Source organism: Talpa occidentalis, unplaced genomic scaffold, assembly GCF_014898055.3.
Source record: "Talpa occidentalis isolate TD23 unplaced genomic scaffold, MPIMG_talOcc4v2.1 talOcc4.8, whole genome shotgun sequence".
Taxonomy (NCBI): domain Eukaryota; kingdom Metazoa; phylum Chordata; class Mammalia; order Eulipotyphla; family Talpidae; genus Talpa; species Talpa occidentalis.
This window is the reverse complement of record NW_023605194.1, coordinates 67,072,777-67,091,908: the sequence shown is the minus strand read 5'-3', so window position 1 is coordinate 67,091,908 and position 19,132 is coordinate 67,072,777.

Genomic DNA, 19,132 nt, shown 5'->3' with positions numbered 1-19,132 from the left:
TCACTGTGGTGCTGTCTTCTGGGCCCAGTGCCCAGAAGCACAGATGGGGGGAGACGGTGAGAGGGGTGGTCAGGCCGGATAGGACTTGTCAGCTGGGCCTGGGTGATTATCATCCCCTGCCCCCCATCGGGCACCAGGGTCCCCTGCAGGCTGGAAGTTCCCACAACTCCAGAACAAACAAACAAACAGACTGATGGACAGCTAGGCTCTGGGCCCCTCTCCAATTTCTGGGACTGTTGATTTAGCTGCCCACTTGGTGGGAGGACCCAGCCACATGGGGAGCTGATTGTCTGTCCATCTACTGACCATACTAGCTCTTCCTCCCAAGGTGCTGGCAGGCAGAGGTGTTGCCCAGAGACCAAGGTGACTTGGATTTAGGTCTAGCATGGTGGCTGCTCTCTACCTACTGTGGGGGTTTCAGAAACTAATCCCTAGGAGGCCTCCCATTTCCCCATTATGGCCAGGGAAAGGGGACTCACACTTTCCAGGGCTCCCAGAACCACTGGGGAGTGTTGGCTGAGGGTGAATGACTGGAAGACAGACACCTGCAGACACTCTGGGTTCCTCCGTCCAGCTGGGAACCAGTACCCACCTGCCATGCTTGGGTACCCACATCCCTGCACACACACCATGAGCGTGGACATGTGTGCACACACCATGCACAGACCACACACGTGAACACATAGAGATAAGTGTGGACACAGCATGCACATGTGTGTGGTACACTTGGTACACTGGATGCAGGTGCTCACATCTGGGAGAATGGGCACACACAATGTGCACACACACACGGGCGCCAGGGCATATGCTGCCCACCACATGATCAAGAAAGAATAAAATGTTTCAGTCCACCCATCCTGGGTCATTTCTTGAAGAGAACACACTCAGATGATGCCCAAGAAGGAAGGTCCGACTATGCAGGATGTTCTGGATGTGGTACAGGAAGAGTCTTGTAACAGGGTCCGTCAAGGGGACCCTCCCGGGGTGGCATCCCTAAGGAGATTGCTCTCCATACTCAGATCCCACCCTACCCTGGGGCTTGGTGAATAAGATGAGCCCTAGGAAACAGAAGTTAGAAACCGGGGCTGGGCCCCCTGGTGGCGCAAAGGGTTAAACACCACACTATGAAGCAATCCGCAGCCTCTGCAGCATGAGTTCGATCCCCGGCTGGCCAGGGAGGTGATCCTCATGGTGCAGCAGACCTCTCCTGTCTCGCCTGCTGCTCCCCTCAGCAGTGTATTTCAGTCAGTCTGCCTGTTCTGTTCCCCACTGTGTCTCTGGTGAATCCTCTCACCCCCTGCATCTCTGGCCTGTACCCCAGCTCTTGTATGCATAAATAAATAAATCTTTAAAAAATTAAAAAAAAAAGAAATAAAGAAACAGGGGCTATGGTCAAAGACCATGAAGAATGATGGCTAAGCCAGTGACATCAGCCCCAGATCCCACTGCTCTCCCAGGCCCCATCGCTCTCTCACTCTGCCCACTATCCCAGTGGAAGTGGTGACCCCGTCTCCCCACTGGGTTACAGGCATGAGCAGGTAGACTGGCCAGCCTGGGGCAGGTGGCAAAGCCACTGCCCTCACAGCAGAGTCAGAGTGAAGCTACGGTGGCCTAGTGGGCAAGTCTCCAGCCTAGGGGCCCCTCTGCTGAAAGCCAGTACCCCACCATGGGCAGACAGGAGACTGAGGCTGGACCTCCCAGTAGATACCTCTCTCCAGGGTCTTTATTTTTTAAAAAGATTTATTTATTTATGCATACAAGAACTGGGGTACAGGCCAGAGGAGTGGGGGGTGAGGGGACTCACCAGAGACAGAGTGGGAAACAGAACAGACAGATTGACCGAAATACGCCACTGAGAGGAGCAGTGGGCGAGTCAGGAGAGGTCTGCTATGCCATGTGGGTAGCTCCCTGGCTGGGGATTGAACTCATGCTGCAGAGGCTGCTGGTAGCTTCATAGGTTGCGTCTTAACCCCTTGCACCACCAGGGTGGCCCTCTCCAGGGTCTTTAAACCCTACCTGGTCTTCTACCTTCCTGAGAGGTGTTGCTGGGAAATAGCAGGGGAGAGTGCCTTCAGGTAGGACTCCTACTTCCCTTGGCTCTTGGGAGCAGGGCAGAACTGTGGTGGTGGTGTGGCCCAGCCATCACCAGCTGAATCTTACCCTGTGCTGCCAGTGTCTAGGGTCAAACTTTGGCCTTGCCAAGCCTCAGTGTTCTCATCTGAGCAATGGAAATACTTGCCCCACAGTGTGGAGCAAGTGAGCTCATGGTGGCTCTCGAATGTGGCTTCCTCAGATACTATCTCCATTGCTGCTGCCTCAGCCTCCTTGGGCCACCCCCAATCTCATCTGGTCCCCAGGACTGTGGGGAGAGCCACTGTTCCATGTTCCATCTCTATGCATGATGCTCCCAGTCTGGCCTGTGGTTGAGGCTATGCCCTAGGAAGCCTGGTTTGGCACTCTGCCTGGCTTCCCCACATGGCCCAGAGGCCCAACTCAGCCTCAGTATCCCCATGTCCATGAGCACAGTCATGTCCCACCCCAGCCAACCAAACTCTTCCTCCTCCAAGGTTCTGCTAAACCAGCCAAAGTTGGAATTTCTCAAAAGCAAACAAACAGGCGAACTCAGAGTTGTGGTTTTCAGAGCTTAGATTCCTGTCCATCTGTCTGAGCCAGGGTTAGGCCCAGTGGCTGTCCATGGCAAGCTGGACTGGGGCCATGATGGAACCCACTCTGGGCCGTCAGCTACTGGACCTGAGACAGCGCCTACATACACAGAAGCATGGGGCTGCCCTGGTTTCCTCCTGAGACCCTGTGAGTACAGCAGGAGGAGAAAGGACTCTGGGCCTCACAGCAGAGCAGGACATGAACAGGGATCCACTGTGCTGGTAGGCAGGCTGGTAGAGGACAGCGGGTGAGGACTAGGAAGGGTCTGGTGCCCAGAGGATGCATGGGCTGGGGGTGACACCAGGTGGCCATTTGAGTGGTGGTGATATTTTCAAGTCTCTGAAGCAAGAGGCCTCGTGGGAACGTGGGGGTGGGAGAGGTGGTGGAGGGTGGGAGGGCACCTCAAGGGGCCCTAGGGGCTAGGAGGGAGGCTGGGGTGAGGGGAGGGCCTGGAGGGAACTCTCGCCAGGTGGTCTTAATCTCCTCAGTGAAATAGGAGTCCTGGGGGCTGGTGGAGGAGGTGGGAGCTTGAGACAGCTGCGGGGAGGGGCCCGGTCTGACAGCCCTGGGGCCCGCTGGCCAGCCAAGAGCCCCTGTCCACTGAGCCTACTCCTCCAGTCAGCTCAGCAATGGGTCCCTGTGCTGAGAAGAGGGAGCCGGTTCTTCCACCCACCCCACCCCCTCGGCCTCTTGTGCTTTCATATCTGAGAGGGGCTGGCCTAGCGTGTATGTGTGTGGGGGGGTGCCCTTTCTGGTGAATGGAGGGGCAGAGGTGAGCCCAACTTTACCTCTACTGAAGCCCCCCACTTAGGTCCCCAAAACTCACTAAACTGTTGAAAGGTCTGAGGTAAATCTATGGGGACAGGGAAAAGGAGGGAGGGACCGCTTGCCAGGCTTGGACCCTCAGCTTCTCCCAGTCAACCTGACACTGGGACTAGAAGTACAGAGGGGAGAATCTGGGTGTGTACCCTCACTCAGACTTTGGTCTTCTCCTCTATCCACTAAGAACATCCCAAAGACAAGGAAACTGAGGCCAAGAGGGGATGGATAAAGTTTGCCTTGGCTGCAAGTAGTGGGGAGAGGAAGGGGAAGTGGGCAGCATGGAGGAATCAGCTGTCCCATTGTGCTAAGTGGGCACTTGGCACCAGCTTTGGTAGGTAAATAGATGGAGTTTTCACTGGTGCCCCAAAGCCAACCCAGCCCCTTGGTCCAGGATATGTGTCAGAACTAGACAGCCCTGTGCTGGGTGGTATGTGGGCTGGATCCAGGTTATCCAAGGCTTTTCTGGCAACAGTCAGACATGTGAACATCTGGAGAAACCGAGGCAGCCCCTAACAAAGCCAACATGCACGGGGATTTCTCTGCACCAACTTCTCCTGATTCTGTGGTGGCCCCCTCTCCATGGCTGCCAGCAGGGGTCCTGGCTCCTTCCTGGCTCCACATCATGGCTCTGCCCCACCACTAGATAAACCAGTCTCAGGACTGTAGCTCTTTGTGCCTGCTTGGCCCTGAGCTCTACTCTGCTGCTTCTGCCTGCTCGTTAGGCCTTTCCAGTGGGCATTCACTCCTGGCATTTGTTGTTTCATGGCTCCTTTCTGGGCTGCCAGGGCCTAGGGGCCTGGGTCACATGTGGAGAGTAGCAGTGAGCAGCAAGGCAGAGCCAACCATCTTGGTGAGTGACCTCAAATGTCCATAGGAGGTGGCACATGAGTGGGTCTGCTCTGACCTTCCTGAACTGGACCCCAGACTGCATTGGTGGGCAAGGTGGACGGTCCCTGAATCTTGTTCTCCTCAGATTCCCTTCAACTTAGCCCCCAGAGAGAGCTTCCTTGCATGGCCTAGATGTCAGTGTGCTCCCAGCACCTTTTACTCACCTCTGCACATTCAAGACAGGATGACAATCAACCACTTCCGTGGTAGGGGAAGTTTTTGTAGATCCTCTTCTGATATCTGCCAAATCAGCCAATATCTTAATTCTGGGGAGAGAACAATTTAGTCTGGGAATACAGAATGTGTCAGTACCTGCAGACATCTGCAGGGCCATCCAGGGGCAGAGGAAGCCGCCCAGATCAAAGGGAAGAAATTTCTGGAAGGACATTGTTGTTTCCAGATGAAGAAGAGCTATGTCATCAGGGCTCCCTGGAAGGTAAGCAAAAGGGGATGGCATCAGAGAAGGGAGAAAAGACAGTGGGGTGCTTCAGGCTCCCGGAGGACACTGATTCATGGAAATTGAATCTGAAAGACATTTTTCTGACTGCAGCTCCTGGCTTTGCTTCCTGAGACAACAGACTTTTGTGCTCTCAGCATGAGTCTATTCCTTATGCTGGCCTCTGCCCAGGTAGCAGGAGGTCAACAACCATAGCCTGGATGCTACTGACTTCAGGGCCCACTTCTCTTATCCACAGGCCCAGTAGGAACCCAGGGTCCTTGGCAGCCCAGGCCCAGGTGCAATGAGCAGTTACTATGGGGTAAGGGCACAGGTTCAAGGCTGCACCAGTGACAAACCCATCCTAGCTCAGCTCACAGGAGCTTGGGGTGCTGTTATGAGAAGTGATCAATGATTGTTGGCACCTAGTAGATTATACTTTTGCAAAGCAGTGAACCCAGCATAGCTGCTGAGGACACTGCCCCAAGGTGGAACATTCCCATGGTCACTCTGCGTGTGCTGTCTCCCCTCATGTAGCCCCAAGTATCTCTGGCTCTGATCTTGAAGCTGGACATCTGCAAATAGGTACCCAGACCCTTCCAGACCTCCCAGAAACCCCGCCCCCTCCTGCCCCCCCAACTAGTAGTTGGTCTTCTGCATTTACCCAGCCCCAAAGCCGCTCCCTGTAGCCAGTGTGGACAGCCTGCATCAAGCATCTTGGATTTCTGACAAGGAGACCCCCCACCTGGTGACAGCTGACATCTGAGCCCACCCCACCCAGTGGCAAGGGGCAGGGGTGAATGACCTGGATGGAGACAGCTGCTGTGGGAACTGTCAGAAAACCCAGTACCACTTGCCCTGGTACCAGACGAGAGACTGAGGCCTGGAGTGGAGCAAGGCTGAGGGGCCTTGCTCAGTAAGGAGCTCCACTGAATCTCAGCCTGGCCCTTCTCTTAGTACCCCTCACACCTCTGCAGTCTACCAGCCCGCCCAGGCAGAAATGGCCATTTCCTCCAGCCCCTGCCCCAGGGAGCGACATGGAGCTGGCAAAACAAACAGGCCGTTCCTCCAGTGGCCGCTGGCTGGTGATGGATGGTCAGAGGGACCGGCCTTGCTGATGGACGACCGCCCATCATGTGTGGGCCAGGGGCGGGGGGCCGGGCGAGGCCTCAGACACAGGCATAGACATACTTGTGAGTCTTGGTGCTGGCGTCACCCCACTCTGAGACCCTCCTTGTGCAGAGTCACAAATGGACACAGGGAAGTCAGACCCCCGAGTCGGTCTACCCATAGGAGCTGTGGAGATTGCAGTGCAGACCCCTAGTCCAGGGGAATAAGCCTGACAATGTGACAACATACTTGAGTGTGGGGTCCTCTCTGGCCCCTCTGAGGCTCCCACCTGTTGCCCAAAGGGCCATGAACTCCCTCCTCACCTTTTGCATTCTGGGCCCAGCTGGCCTAGGGTTCTTTGAAGCTATACCTGTGTGTATACGGGCTCAGAGGGCCTCCATGGCTGCAGTCCACAGCAGAGCCTGAGTAGGCTGCGTGAGCCCAGTGCCTGGTAGGTGGGAAAATGCACTGGAGGCGCCAGGCCCCTGAGTTTAGAACTGGGTCAGTGGGCATACCAGGAGTGTCTGGGATGAACAAAGGCCAGACAGTGGGGTCCAGAATCTGAGGTCTGACAGAGCCGGTCAGGACCCCCTCTACTGCCTGGAAGACCAGTGGTGGGGTTGGGGGTCCTTTGTCCCAGTCAGCCTTCTTCAGCCTTCTCTCACAGCCCCTCTTTCTATCTGTGAGGGTCAAAGATTGTCATCTCTTCGTACAGATGGGTAAATTAAGGCTCAAGGGAACTGACTGGAGGGAACAGAAGGCCAGGCTGGGGTGGGACCCAGCTGTGCAGCCTGTCACATCAGGCGGTGTGAGCTGTGCTATTGCCCCCAAGGAGGCTATGGCTGACATGTCTCCAGCCCCTGCTGACATCCCTCTAGCTCCAAATGGGTCAGAGACCTTTGAGCCAGCTCCTAACTGCCGGTCACCTGCAGGGGCTAAGTGACACCCAGCTACCTAGATTGAGGCCTGTTGCAGCACAGGCCACCCAGCTGGTAACTGGTTGGAGAGGAAGGGGCAGGCCTCTGACCCCCCAGATGCTCAGCCCCACTGAGAGCATGTCTGGCTAAGAGGAAGTTTCTAAGACCCCCACTTCCTGTACCTTAGATCAGGCTGTGCTGGGGCCACCCACTTCCCTCCAGAACTCCTAGCCCTGCCCTTTAGCTCCTCCAATAGCCCCACAACCCCCATCTACATGTTTCCTGGGATGAAGGGCAGAGTAGGGTGGCCTGGAGACTTGTCCAGATCTAGGGTCAGCAGGGGCAGGAAGCCCCATTGAATGGAGTGTGGAGGGCCTTGTAGGTAAGGGACCCTGATAGAGGGGAAATGCTGGGCAAAGGAGTAAGTGACCTCTCTTGGAGACAAAAATGCCTGTGAAGGAGGGAGTGGCTTCTGCGAGAGGACACTTCAGGTTCAGGCTGGCCCATGGGTTCAAGGCCAGCCTTGTGGAGGCAAATGGGTCTACCTGTACTGTAGCTGATGCAATACTTTGATGCCCCTGTCAGCTTCTGGAGCTGGGCCAGGCCAGTTGAAGTTGCCAGTCTACCCTGAGGGGGGCTGTGAGGGCAACAGGTGATGCCAGAGAGCTTGTGTCTGAAGGAAGGGTCTGTGGGCAAGGACCTGGGGTCCCAGAAGAAGCCTCTCAGGCTGCTGACAAGTTTGGACCATGCTGGCTAGCTGGCTGAGGTCAAGATCTCCCTGCCCTTGCATGCTGCTGGGATCAGGAAGTCTGGGTCTGATCTGACCTGGCAGAATTGGGGGCAGAACCAAGGTCCATGTGGGGTAGGAAGTGACTCTGGACTCTGGCAGGGATGGGGTGACCTCTGAGGGGCCATTTCCTCCCTAGTAACATCCTGCCCCAGCAGCAGGAGGGAAGAAGATTCTAGTCTGGCAGGCAGGAAGGGCCTGGAGCTCAGCATCCCGTCTGGCAGAGCTCTGGGAGGTCCCAGAAGGGAATGACCTCATGGAAGAGTGAGTCTCTAAAATTGAAAGGCTGCTGGGCCTCTCCCTGTGCCTCAACCTGGATCTCCTGGGCCTTCCCTATAGCTGAGTTTCTGGAGTTTCCAAAGCTATCAGCAATGGCCAGGAGATTGAACCCTGGTCCATTCTGGGTTTCTCATATGAACCATGGCCAGAGGCTATGCCTCCCAGCCTACATGCAACAGAGGGCGGGAGCTCAGGGAGAGGGCCCATGGCAGCATGGAGTGCCTCAGACTCAACCTGAGACTGGTCCTGGGCAGACAGCCCAGTCCCAGCTGCCCCTGCTCCTGGCCCCGGAGGGGGTCAGTGGCCCAGCACCCCCCACCCGCATGGCCTAAATATAACCTGAGCAGGCGCCTGGCTGGGAATAGAGACCTCTGTCAGTCCCCAGCAGGTGCTGGTGGGAGGAAGGTCAGCATGATTGGCAGAGGTGCTGGGCAGGCGGGCAGCCAGGCGTGGGTCATGTGAATGTCCGGTGGCATGACCCAAGGGTGGGGCGGCGTGTCCTCACAGGACAACTGATGCCCGGCCTGTCCTAAACCCTGCTCTCACCCAAGCCCCAGGTCTGAGGCTTCTGCCAGGCCCCCAGCACTGTCCGGGAACTGAATCTTTAGCACTTTCCTCCCAGCCTCTCACACACCCTGGCCCAGCCCCAGGTCTGCAGCAACGGCCCCCCACCCATGGTGATGGATCATTCATCCGGCCATGAGGGATCACTGAATGGATGCTGGATGCTCAGAATGCTGTTTGGCCCTGCCCGAAGCCCCTGCTGGGTTCCTTTGTTCCTCCAGTGTCCTCTGCAGTCCCACTGTGAACTTTACCCCTATCCTGATGGTCAGGTAAGGTTACCTTGAGTCCCACGTCACTTGCACTAGCATCAGAGCTCCAAGGAAGGATGTCAGGGCTCAGCAGCGGATGGAGTACCTTGCCCCTCTCTCCCCCACTCCCCCATCTCCCAGGCCCTCCGTCAGCATCCTGGGCCCTGGGTCTGCCTTCTAGAGCTGCACTTCCCCCCCACCCACACACACACTGAGGGGTGAGTCCTGGGCACCTGCTGGCCCACGTTTAGACATGGTTCTACCCAGCTGACCCGTTCCACTAGTCTCCTAAAGCACAAGCCTCTCCCATTCCTTTCTATAAAGAAGGGACTGTCAAGCTACATATGTGCAAATACACTGACAAAATGCCAGGCAACATGGGAGTGATCGAGCCTTCCTAGCTTTTTGCTGTGGCCAAGACGGTGACTTTAACGCAAACCCACAGTTTCTCCTTCATTTGATTAAAGTCACATGCAAGGGCCCTGGAGCAGGAGTGACAGGCACTTGGGAGGAAGATGAAGTCCAAGGTACCACAGGGGTCCAGTGTTCTGGCCTGACCTACCAGGGGATGTGGAGAGGGCAGGGCCAGGTTGAGGGGAGATTCAGGGCTGATAAGTATGAGATGATTTGTTCCTGGATCCTGCTAAGTTGTTTGTTGATTGAATAAGCAATACCGGGCCTCCCTGGTGACGCAGCGGTTGATCGCTGGGTTGCGAAGCTGCCCGCAGCCTCTGCGGTGCCGGTTCGATCCCCGGCTGCTCCCTGGCCACCAGAGGAGGGTCCCACATGGCGCGCAGACCTCTTCTTCTGCCTGTTCTGCTCCCAGCTCTGGCTCTGGTGAATTCTCTCACCTTCCCTCGCTTCTGACTGTACCCAGCGCTTGTATAAATAAATAAATAAATCTTAAAAAAAAAAAACAAAAAAAACTATTGTGAATAAGCAATACCTAGGTCAGGTTCTAGGCTCTAGGAGGGACTCTTGGTCTAACAACTGCCTCAGGGAAATATGCTATATCCTCCAGCTTGTGTTTTTCCTCTGCCATCGCTAGGCCCTACATGCATACCCCTAGTGACAGGAAGTTCACTCCCTGGAGGCAGCCCATTGACTAAGGCTTTGCAGTTTACCTGAGGTGGCAGGAACTTGGGCTGGGGAGGCAAGAGAGGGTGGACGGGGTGTGGCTTAGTGCTGGCTGGAGATTATACACCCCGTTTTGTGCCATCCCGTCTCTGCTCTGACCCTCAGGATCCCAGGAGGGGTGGGACCCAGCTCCATCTCCCTGCCCACAATGGGCTGGACTGGTAGAGGCTGCAGTGTGGGCTTGTTTGTTCTTCATCTCGTTTTTCTGGTTTGGAGACTGGTGCCCAAGTAGGGCTAGAGACCTGGGATTGGGGTGGGGGGAGGGTAGATGAAGGAGGCTGGGGCCCTGGTGGGGGTGTGGCTGAGGAAAGGGATAGGGCCTGAGTACGAGGTCATCCATGGATCCCACTTTGCTGCCACTGTCCTGTTCATGCCTGCCTCACCTGTGAACTGGTGGCCTAGCTCCACTCTGAGCTGCCCAGGTCACCCACATGGCCTTCCAGGAGGAGGCTTTGTGCTCAGCCCATCTCTCTCCACTCTCTGGCCAGGTTGAAGACCTGGGAGGGACCCAGGGTTCAGCCTCAATGGGGCTTCTGTGGTCAGAGGGTCAAGTTCCCAGTGAGCTACTAGCTTTGGTTCTTGGCCCTCTCAGCCTTCCTGGAAGATGCCTGTGTGACAGTCTCTGTATGTGCAGACTGTGGGTGGTGGGCAGTGGCTCAAATCCCAGACAAAGGTGCTCTCAAGAGAGCAGCATCAGTTTGGTCTTCTTCATGCCTCCTGGCTCCTGTGCCCGCCTCCTCCCCTCTCTAACCCCAGATGCCCTAATGTCTTATTCTCCCTCTTATTCTCCAATGAAATTCTGCCCACCTGTCTTTCTCCCAGATATACATGGGGAAACTGAGACCCAAGGCATGAAAGGAAGTAAGTGCTGAGGTGATGTAGTTACAGTTGTAGTTACATAGTCGAAGCTCCAGGGGAGGCCATGTGGCAGTGGTGGGGAAGCGTTGGCCATAACTGAGAGGAGGCAGCAACTTCTGGGAGACCTGGCTTTTTGGGAAGGGCTGTTCTGTAGCTTCAGTCCCTGATGAACACAGTTCCCTGGCCCCAGCCTGGGAAGATCATCAGTCAAGGGTCTGCCCACAGACAGCAGAGGTCTGGGGAGCCCTGAGCTGCTGACTGCACAGGGAACTATGAAGAGTATTTGGGCCTCAGGAGTGGTGCTCACCATAGGCCTACCAGAAGCTGCCCTTCCTCTGGGCAACCCACCCTTATCTCCCTCTGAGTACCAGGTAAGGGCACCCAGGGCTTATCATCCACTCTCCACTTCAGAATGGGTCCTTACAATATGGGTCCAGGTCTAGCAATGAGGGTGGCCTGTCCAGTGATATGAGGGAGCAGGGCCAGGCCTGGGACTACACAAGATGGAGGCTGTACACTACCAGGGGAGGCACGAGGTACCAGGGTTTAGGAGCTTGGGAAGGAACTGGGGATGTGTGCCATTCATGGGCTTACAATTCAGGCCTATGAGGGTTTTGAGGGTACATTGAGTTCACTAGGGCAGAAAGGCCAGCGAGAAGCTGACCATGGTGATACCCACCAAGGTCCTGTGGGAGCTGGGCTCAGGGTGAGTTGATAGCACCCAGGCCCTGGAGGCAGGATGCTGGACACCTAGCTGTGCAGAGCCCTGTCCTTCCTATGTGCCCAGAAAAGAGAGGCTAAAAGGGTAGGCAGAGTCAAGGTCAGGAGTGGGGCTGCTGTAGGATCCGCGAGACCCTGGTAGGGGTGTTCACCCTCTGGGCCTTGGCTCCCCATCTGTGAACAAGTCAATGAGCTCTGAGGAGGTTCTTGGCTCTGATGGGCTCTCTGATTTGGGGGGTAGAGTATGAGCCCCACAAGCTGAGACTGGATGAGGAATTAAATGCAGGTACTTTGAGGACAACCTCAGTTGGCTAGCTAGAGTTGTTAGGATGGGCTACTCCGGAATATTCCCTAGAATATCTGCCTCCTTTCTCCCCTCATTTCTAGCTTGGCCTGACTTGGTCCAAGCCCCAAAACATTTCTTAGATAGTTCGTCTTAATCCCTGTCTTTCCAAATGGGGCCCCACCTCCCTGCCCTATGCTGTCTACCCACCTGGCCCCTGCACCTGTGGTACTCTAGCCGTCCAGGCCCTGGGAATCTCCCAGAAAGAAAATGGTTCCACTGAGTCCCTCAGTGGGGCCTGGAGCACGGGCCTCACCTGAATTAGCTCTACTTGGGCTGAGTGGACAATCAAATCCTCTTAACCAGGCTATGGGGAGTCCCTTCTGATGTTGAGGTGAAGAAATCTTATGTTGTCTTTTTATCGAGTTGGTTCCAGTGCAACTATTCCTAGTCTTACTCCTGTGCCCAGGCAGACATTGCCAATAGATACCAGATATCCAGCTCCACTGACTGGAAAGCTCAAGATTTCTCAGCAGTGAGTACCATATGATTTCTGCCAGTCAGTCAGAAGTATCACCTGGACTTGCCCATTTTGATGGCAGTAGTTAATGGCAGCCTGGTAGCCTTTCTGGGCTACTGGGTTAGGGAAGACCAGACCTACAGGGGTTTAGGGCTGCCAGTAGGTCTCATGGTACTAGAGGCCAGAGAGAGACACCAGCAGAGTAGGGAGCCAACACCAGCCATCCCATCCCCCTCAGTGCTGAAGCTACCCCTGGCTGTGACCCCTCAAGGAGGGTCCTGCCTCACTCCTTCCTGCTCCTGTCACCATAACTGTGACCCAGGAGGGGCAGAGGTGGTTTGTGGGCACATGAAGGGGAGTTCCTCTCCTCTGTGGCTGGCCCTGCCCCCACAAGGTCTGCAAGGGCGCCTCAGTGCAGCTTGGACTCCAGAAACATTTGCTTTAAGTCTTAAAATATCAGGTTCCTGCATCCCAGGGGTTCCCTGGGGGCCACCAGGCAGGCGGGAGGGATTTTAAAAGTAAGAAGATTCTCCTCTGTCCCCCGCCCACCAGGGAGCCTCTCTGCCTGCCCTGTGGCCTCATCTAAAGGCAGTTGAGTGTTTGGGGGGCAGCCAGCTGGGTCCCCACTCTCCTTGGGGAGCCCCCACTTTGCCCACATCAAACCCCACCTCCCCAGAGCCCCTCTACTTTCCTTGGAATGCTTAAGAAGGAAGAGGCACTGGTCCCAGTGGCCTTAGTCTCAGTCTCCCCCTGGAGCTCAAATTTACTCTATAGGACCAGTGGATGCTTTCAATCAGGAACAGTTCAGATGGAGAAACAGAGATCCTAGAGGGCAAGGCCTCTTAAGACCACACAGAGAGCCTCTCAACCATGGCAATGGACAATGCTGTTCCCCCTACCTTGGTGGCCAGCTCTGTGACAGATGCAGGTTAGTAGGAAGGAAAATTGAAAAGATAACCATACCAGTTCGGTTCTGGGCCCAGCATTTCGGTGGCTTCCCAGGGACAGGGACAATTATATTGGGGAACTTGAAGGGTGAGTAGGAGTTTTAGGATGGTTCTGCTGGAGAGGCTACCCAGAGAGGACAAGCCTGGAAGGTACAGGCTGGTACAAGGCTCATGGTGGTGAATGGAGACCTGGAAGGTGGGTGGGTCCTGGAAGGTGGCTGGCCCAGGTGCCAGGTTAGGGTAGGGATTCGGGGCTTGGAGTAGGTTTTGGGTCCTGCTGCTCAGGGAGATAGAAGAGCACTCCTGGATGGCTGGTTCTGCCACCCAGCATGGAGGTGACTTCCTTCTGTCTCTGCTGTCCTGGGACCAGTGCCCAAGAAAGGCACAGCCCCCATGGCCCGCCCGCCCCTCCCAGGCAGACCACCAGCCTCGGCCTCCGGGGACCAGCCTGGCGCAGAGCGGGAATTGGAGCCAGGCTGCAACAGCTGGCCCCACTCGAGCGTCCCCCAGGGGCCACTGTCTTCGTTCCCAGGCCCCCATCCCAGCCTGTTCCCAGGCTGCACCCCACCCCCCAAAACACACTGCCGGGGACAAGAGGGACCACCGGCTGGGAAGTCTCTCCTACCCTCTCACCACCAGGACAAGGAAGGGGAGACCTCCAGCCCCAGAAGCCCAGATGGTCAACTCCCCACTGGCCTGCTTGGTTCTTCCTGCTTGTGTTCATGGGCTTGGTCTCCTGCAGGAATACACACTCCAGAAGTGTGAAGGATCCCCCCCATCAGCCAGAGGGGACCTCTTGGAGGGGTGCGAGCCCTGCAGCAGTTCTTGGAGTGTGCACAGATCTGTGTATGTGTAAAAACACAGTTTTGGAAGCTGTATTGCGTTTTGGGAGCCAAAGGGATCAGTCTTCCCTGGGGGCTGGTATTGGAGAGATCTGGGTGTGTTTCTGTCTTCACCCCCTAGGGGTGCAAATTTCTGTCCATGGCTAAGGCAGTGAATACCCGTGTGCCCAAGATACCCTCCAGGGAGATCCAGGCAGACCCTCCAGGGGATTCTAAGCGAGGCCATTCCTCAGGTGGTGGCCCCTGAGAGGGGCAGCACTGTGTGTTAGCTGGTACTAGGGGCATCCTGCAGCCTCTGAGTGTCTGACCATTTGACTGCCCTGCCTGTTCTCAGGGCCTCCCACACTTGGGTTGGAGCAAGTTCTTAATTTATAGGTGGGAAACCGAGGCCAAGAGGAGATGTGAGGGCAAGGCTGTGGAAGAACCCTGAGGGTGGAGTGCGAGGTGTCTGGTGGACTGTCAGCCTTGACAATGACATGGAGAAGTGGAAGGGAGACCCCTGAGATCCACATTGTCCTGCTTCATGACCTGGACCAGAGAAGGCAATTTCCCCAAGGAACGATGCAGACCATCCCTGAGAGTGACAGCCGGGAGGAAGAGGATTAGGAGGTTGTTGGTGCTCCTGAAACTTGAGCCCACAGCCAGCTCTGGGAATGGGTGTCTGACCCCAAAGTGGCCTCCAGGATCCCGGAGAAAATCCATGAGACCGAGTTAATACCAAGACCAATTTTTATTTCAACAAAGCTAATTCTCAACAATGTGGTACTGAGGGAGAGGGATTTTCCTGCCTGGGGTAGGGAGAGAAAGGGGGCAGGGTCTTGGCAGGGCGCTGCCCCTCCCCCACACCCCAGCTGTCCCCACTGTGGGGCAGGGATTGGGCCACCCTGAGGATGCAGGGAAGGGGGGCAGAGAGCAGCTCAGGAGACAACTCTGGGGCCATCTCCCAGCCCCATCTCTGTTTGCTCGAGCCTGCAGGTCCTGAGACTGCTCTCCAAGCACCCACCTCCCTTATCTTCTCATTGAGTTGGGGTTCTACCCATCTCTGTGACCTGGGCAGGTGTGGCTCCAGAGAGGGTTCACTGACAAACATGGGGTCTTGTGCCTTGGGTGATATAAACCTAGTGGAACCCCACCCCCACCCCGACCACACCCCATGGGCCCTGCCATCTGTCTTCCTATTTCCAAGGGGGCAGCTGGTCTGGACTTGGACCCAGCCCAGGGTGCTCACTGTGGAGCTATGGGGTGGAGCAGGGGCTCATAAGGCAGAGGGCCACGCCATATCTTGAGGCATCCCCCAGGAGTGCAGGGCTCAACCCCACTGCCCCGTGGCGCCCGGGGCTGCACCTGGAAACTGCTCTCCAGTCAGATAATCAATGGTCTACAGGCTGCAGCGGCTGGGGAGGGTCGGGAGCCCTGTCAGAAATTCCTCCTGATGATGACCACATGCACCACTGGGAAGGGACAGTCCCACTGGCTGCTCTCCTTCGCTCCACGAGGGCGTACGGCATTACCCTCCCCGCCACTCCCCATTCCACAAGGGGGAAGAACATGACCCTCTGCACAAACCCTGGCCAACACCCAGGGCCTGTGGGCACAGCTGAGGGAGGCCGGTGATGGAGTGACACTCATTGAAGGGCAGGGCATCCGCAACACAGCGACCAGAGTGTGCAAAGGTTTAGAGGTTCTGGGCACTCTCACCCTGGGTTTCACTCTGAGGGTGCTGCCCGAGGGCAGGGTAGGGGTCCAAAGGCACCTTATGACAGGCCAAAATCAAACCAGATGGGCTGGGGGCCTCATGGGGCAGGAGGGCCATTCGTCACCGTTATCTGCCCCGCCGCCGAAATCACAAACACATTTTTAAGTGAAGGACTGGCTGCCATCGGCCTGCAGGCCCTGATGCCGCCCAGCTGTGGCCACTCTGGGCTGGGGGGTGGGGTTGGGGGAGGGGGGGGTGCCATGCTGGCCTGAGGGAGGAGTACCTACTCCCCGACATGTTCCCCAGGGCTGCCCTGGAGGCTGAGCCAAACACCAAACTCCCCACTGTCTGAAGCCTGCAGCCTCCTCTGCTGAGAACCCTACCGGTGCACTGCAGCTCCACCCCGGGAATCCTGGCCTCCTGAGCCTGACATCACAGATTCATGCTCTGACCCCCACACAGACACCAGGCTGTGTGGCAGAGTTTCTTGGGGGGTTGGAGGGAATCCAGGTGGAGGGTGTTCCTTCTTCAGGGTGCTGCTGGTCAGTGGTGGTTCCATGGGATGGGACTGGTGACAGAGACCCAGAGAGACAAGGCAGAAACAGGGGTAGTGATAAAGAGAGACAGCTGTGGGGTCAGTGAGCCTAATGCCATCACCAGGGACCCACTCCCTGTCCCTGGATGTTGCCACACATCTAGCCAAGCTCCAGCGTCATGGCCAGTCTGTCTTGCTATGGTCTGGCCTTGTGATGGGCAGGACCCATCCTCTGGGGAATGAGGTGAGGGTGGGGCTGGGTTCTGTCGGGCAATCACTCTGGGAGTCAAATGTAGGTCCTGCCCCGAACCCTGGACCCCAGGGCATGCCCATGGGGTTGGGGGGCGCCGGGAGAAATGGCCTGTGACAGGGGTGGGCGTCCCGGGCGGGAAAGCAAACAGTGTCAGTGGCTAATGAGCGGGAACCGGGCCTGGGGCCAAGGACCTGGGGAGGGGCATGGCCATCGTTCATCCTGACAGGCAGGCAGCTGGGGGTGGGGGAGCAGAAATGGGGGGAAGCATGAGAGCCAACAGAGGGTCCTCTGGAGACCCAACCCCACACACAGACAGACAGATTGACAGAGGGGAGACAGATAGGCCCCCACCCTTGGCTGGCTCCCATCTCTAGCTGTGGCTCTGGGGGGACCTAATTTGCTCCATCATCTCCCCTGTTGAACTGATTAGCCACCCCCTTCCCATCCAAAGACTTTGCAAAACCAGGAGACTGTCTGGGGAGGGGACGCTCCCCAAGCAATATGGGACCCTCATCTTGCTTGCTGGGGAGTAGGACTAGGGTCTTGAGGTACTGTACCTCTGGACCATATGACTTGGGCCTCTGTCCCTCCATGTCTTCATCTTTACAAGGCAGAGGTGGGCAAGCCAGCCCTAACTTTGCATCACTGATGCTCCTCCTACCTGCTTGCAACCCCAGTTGCCCTTGAGGACCACAGTCTTGCTCTTGCTAGCATCTTCAAGTTGCTGCTCCATTTCACAGCTAAGAAGACTGAGGTGCAGAAAGGGGAGGGCAAATGGGCAGCTTGGACATCAGGCCAACCTTATGACCTCCATACCTCAGGAGGGCCGGAAACCCCTCTACCCCAGCCCTTGTCCAGAGGTGGAGGGGCTGGCAGAGGCTTGGACTCCTATCTGCCCCAGTGCCCTGAAATTGCAGGGTTTCTGAGCAGGTGAGAACTTGGAGCACTCCCGAGCCACGCCTGGCCCAGCTGCAGTCCAGTGCCCCTCTAGAGTACAGTGGCCCATCGGTGCCTCCCTGTGGGGTGTCCAGGCTCCTGTCCTGTCTCAGCTGGGAGGGAAGGGCAGCCATAAATTCACACTGCCAGCCGGCCACAGGATAAATGTGTCATCGGCTGCTCGATTTACGAGCACACCCCTGGCCTGCGAGGCAGAGAAAACAAACCTCTGTGTACACATGGCGTGGTGGGCGGGGACGGCGGCTGCCGGGGGGCATGACGGGCCACGGGCCACGCGCACGAGGGAGGCGTGGGACGTGGATGCGCTCCTAGAGAGGGGGCCGTGCATCTCAACACTTCCACTAACACACACAGAGGCACACACAGCACACACCCGGGACTCTCCAGGGGCTCGCCCAGAGGAGCACCTGAGGGGGACTCAGGAAACTCTGGGAGGACCTGGTGGACTCAAATGGTGTCACTGGAGTCTGGCAAGGCCTTAGGAACTTCTTGGAGTGGAGGCTGGAGGGGAGACACTTGCGTTTCAACTGTTTTTTCTGTCAGCCTTGCCTCACAGGGACCTCCGGGAAGACTCTTGTGGCAGAGGCAGTGATGTCCCGGAGATCACTGTGGCAGTCATGGCACCCAAATGCGAGGTGGGACCACTGACTCCCACACCCAGGATCCACTGAGGGGCTCTTGATGAGGACTCTCCAGGCTAAAACTCCAGACCAGGAACCCGTGTAGTCAGGACCACCGGACCTCAGGAATTCACAGACCAGGGATTCCCGAAAGCAGACCACCATCCCCAAGATTCCCATATCAGGGACCCACAGAGCAGAAACCTGCAGAGCAGAGACCCCAGGAGAGGGACCTATAGAAGAGAGACTCACAATATAGGCATCCCAGAGCAAGATTGCCCGGTGAGGCATTTAGTGCCTGGAGAAACCCAGGGCTCCCACAAACAGGTCTGTACCCACCTTTTTCATCAAGCCAGTGGGCTCCTGTACACCTTGCCACATGTTCCTACAGGGAGGCCAGTCAGCCTGAACTTTAGTGGGCACACAGGGGCAGCGGCCAGCATGCTGGGCAGGCGACAGTCGTGGTGCCCGCCCCTCCTCAGCCCTGCCCATACAGAAGTCCTTTCCTCAATATCTGCAGAGACTGGCTGAAATTGTTTAAGAGCATCTTTAAGTAAACAAAGCAGAGAGAAAAGCAAACTCCCAAAAACGAATCACATCAAAGTAGGTTTCCATGCAGAGCTTCTGCTCCCACAGGCGCTCCTCGAAGCTCCTCCCTAGCCTAGGCACCCTTCAGAGGCTCAGGGACATGATGGCCCAAGCAATGTTCGGGACCCTCAGGCACCCTCCTAGCCCAGGCTGTGGTCTTCCTCCCCAGGGGTGGGCATGCCAGGGCTGTCCACATACCTGAGCAAGAGAAGTGACTGTTGTGGGGATCCTCTACTTCCCAGGGCAGTGGGGTGGTGTCTGTAAACCCCATGGACTCATTGGGTAAAGCTTGGGAAGGATTTTCTTCCAGCCCCTCCCACTTTCAAAGATTCCCTTCCCCCAGTGGAGACACTGGACTGGGACAGAGGAAGAGAGAGCAGAAGTTGGATGGCTGTGGAGGGCAAGGCATTCCTTGCTACGTGAGGGTTTGTCAGGCCCAGATCCCTCAGTTTGTCTGACAA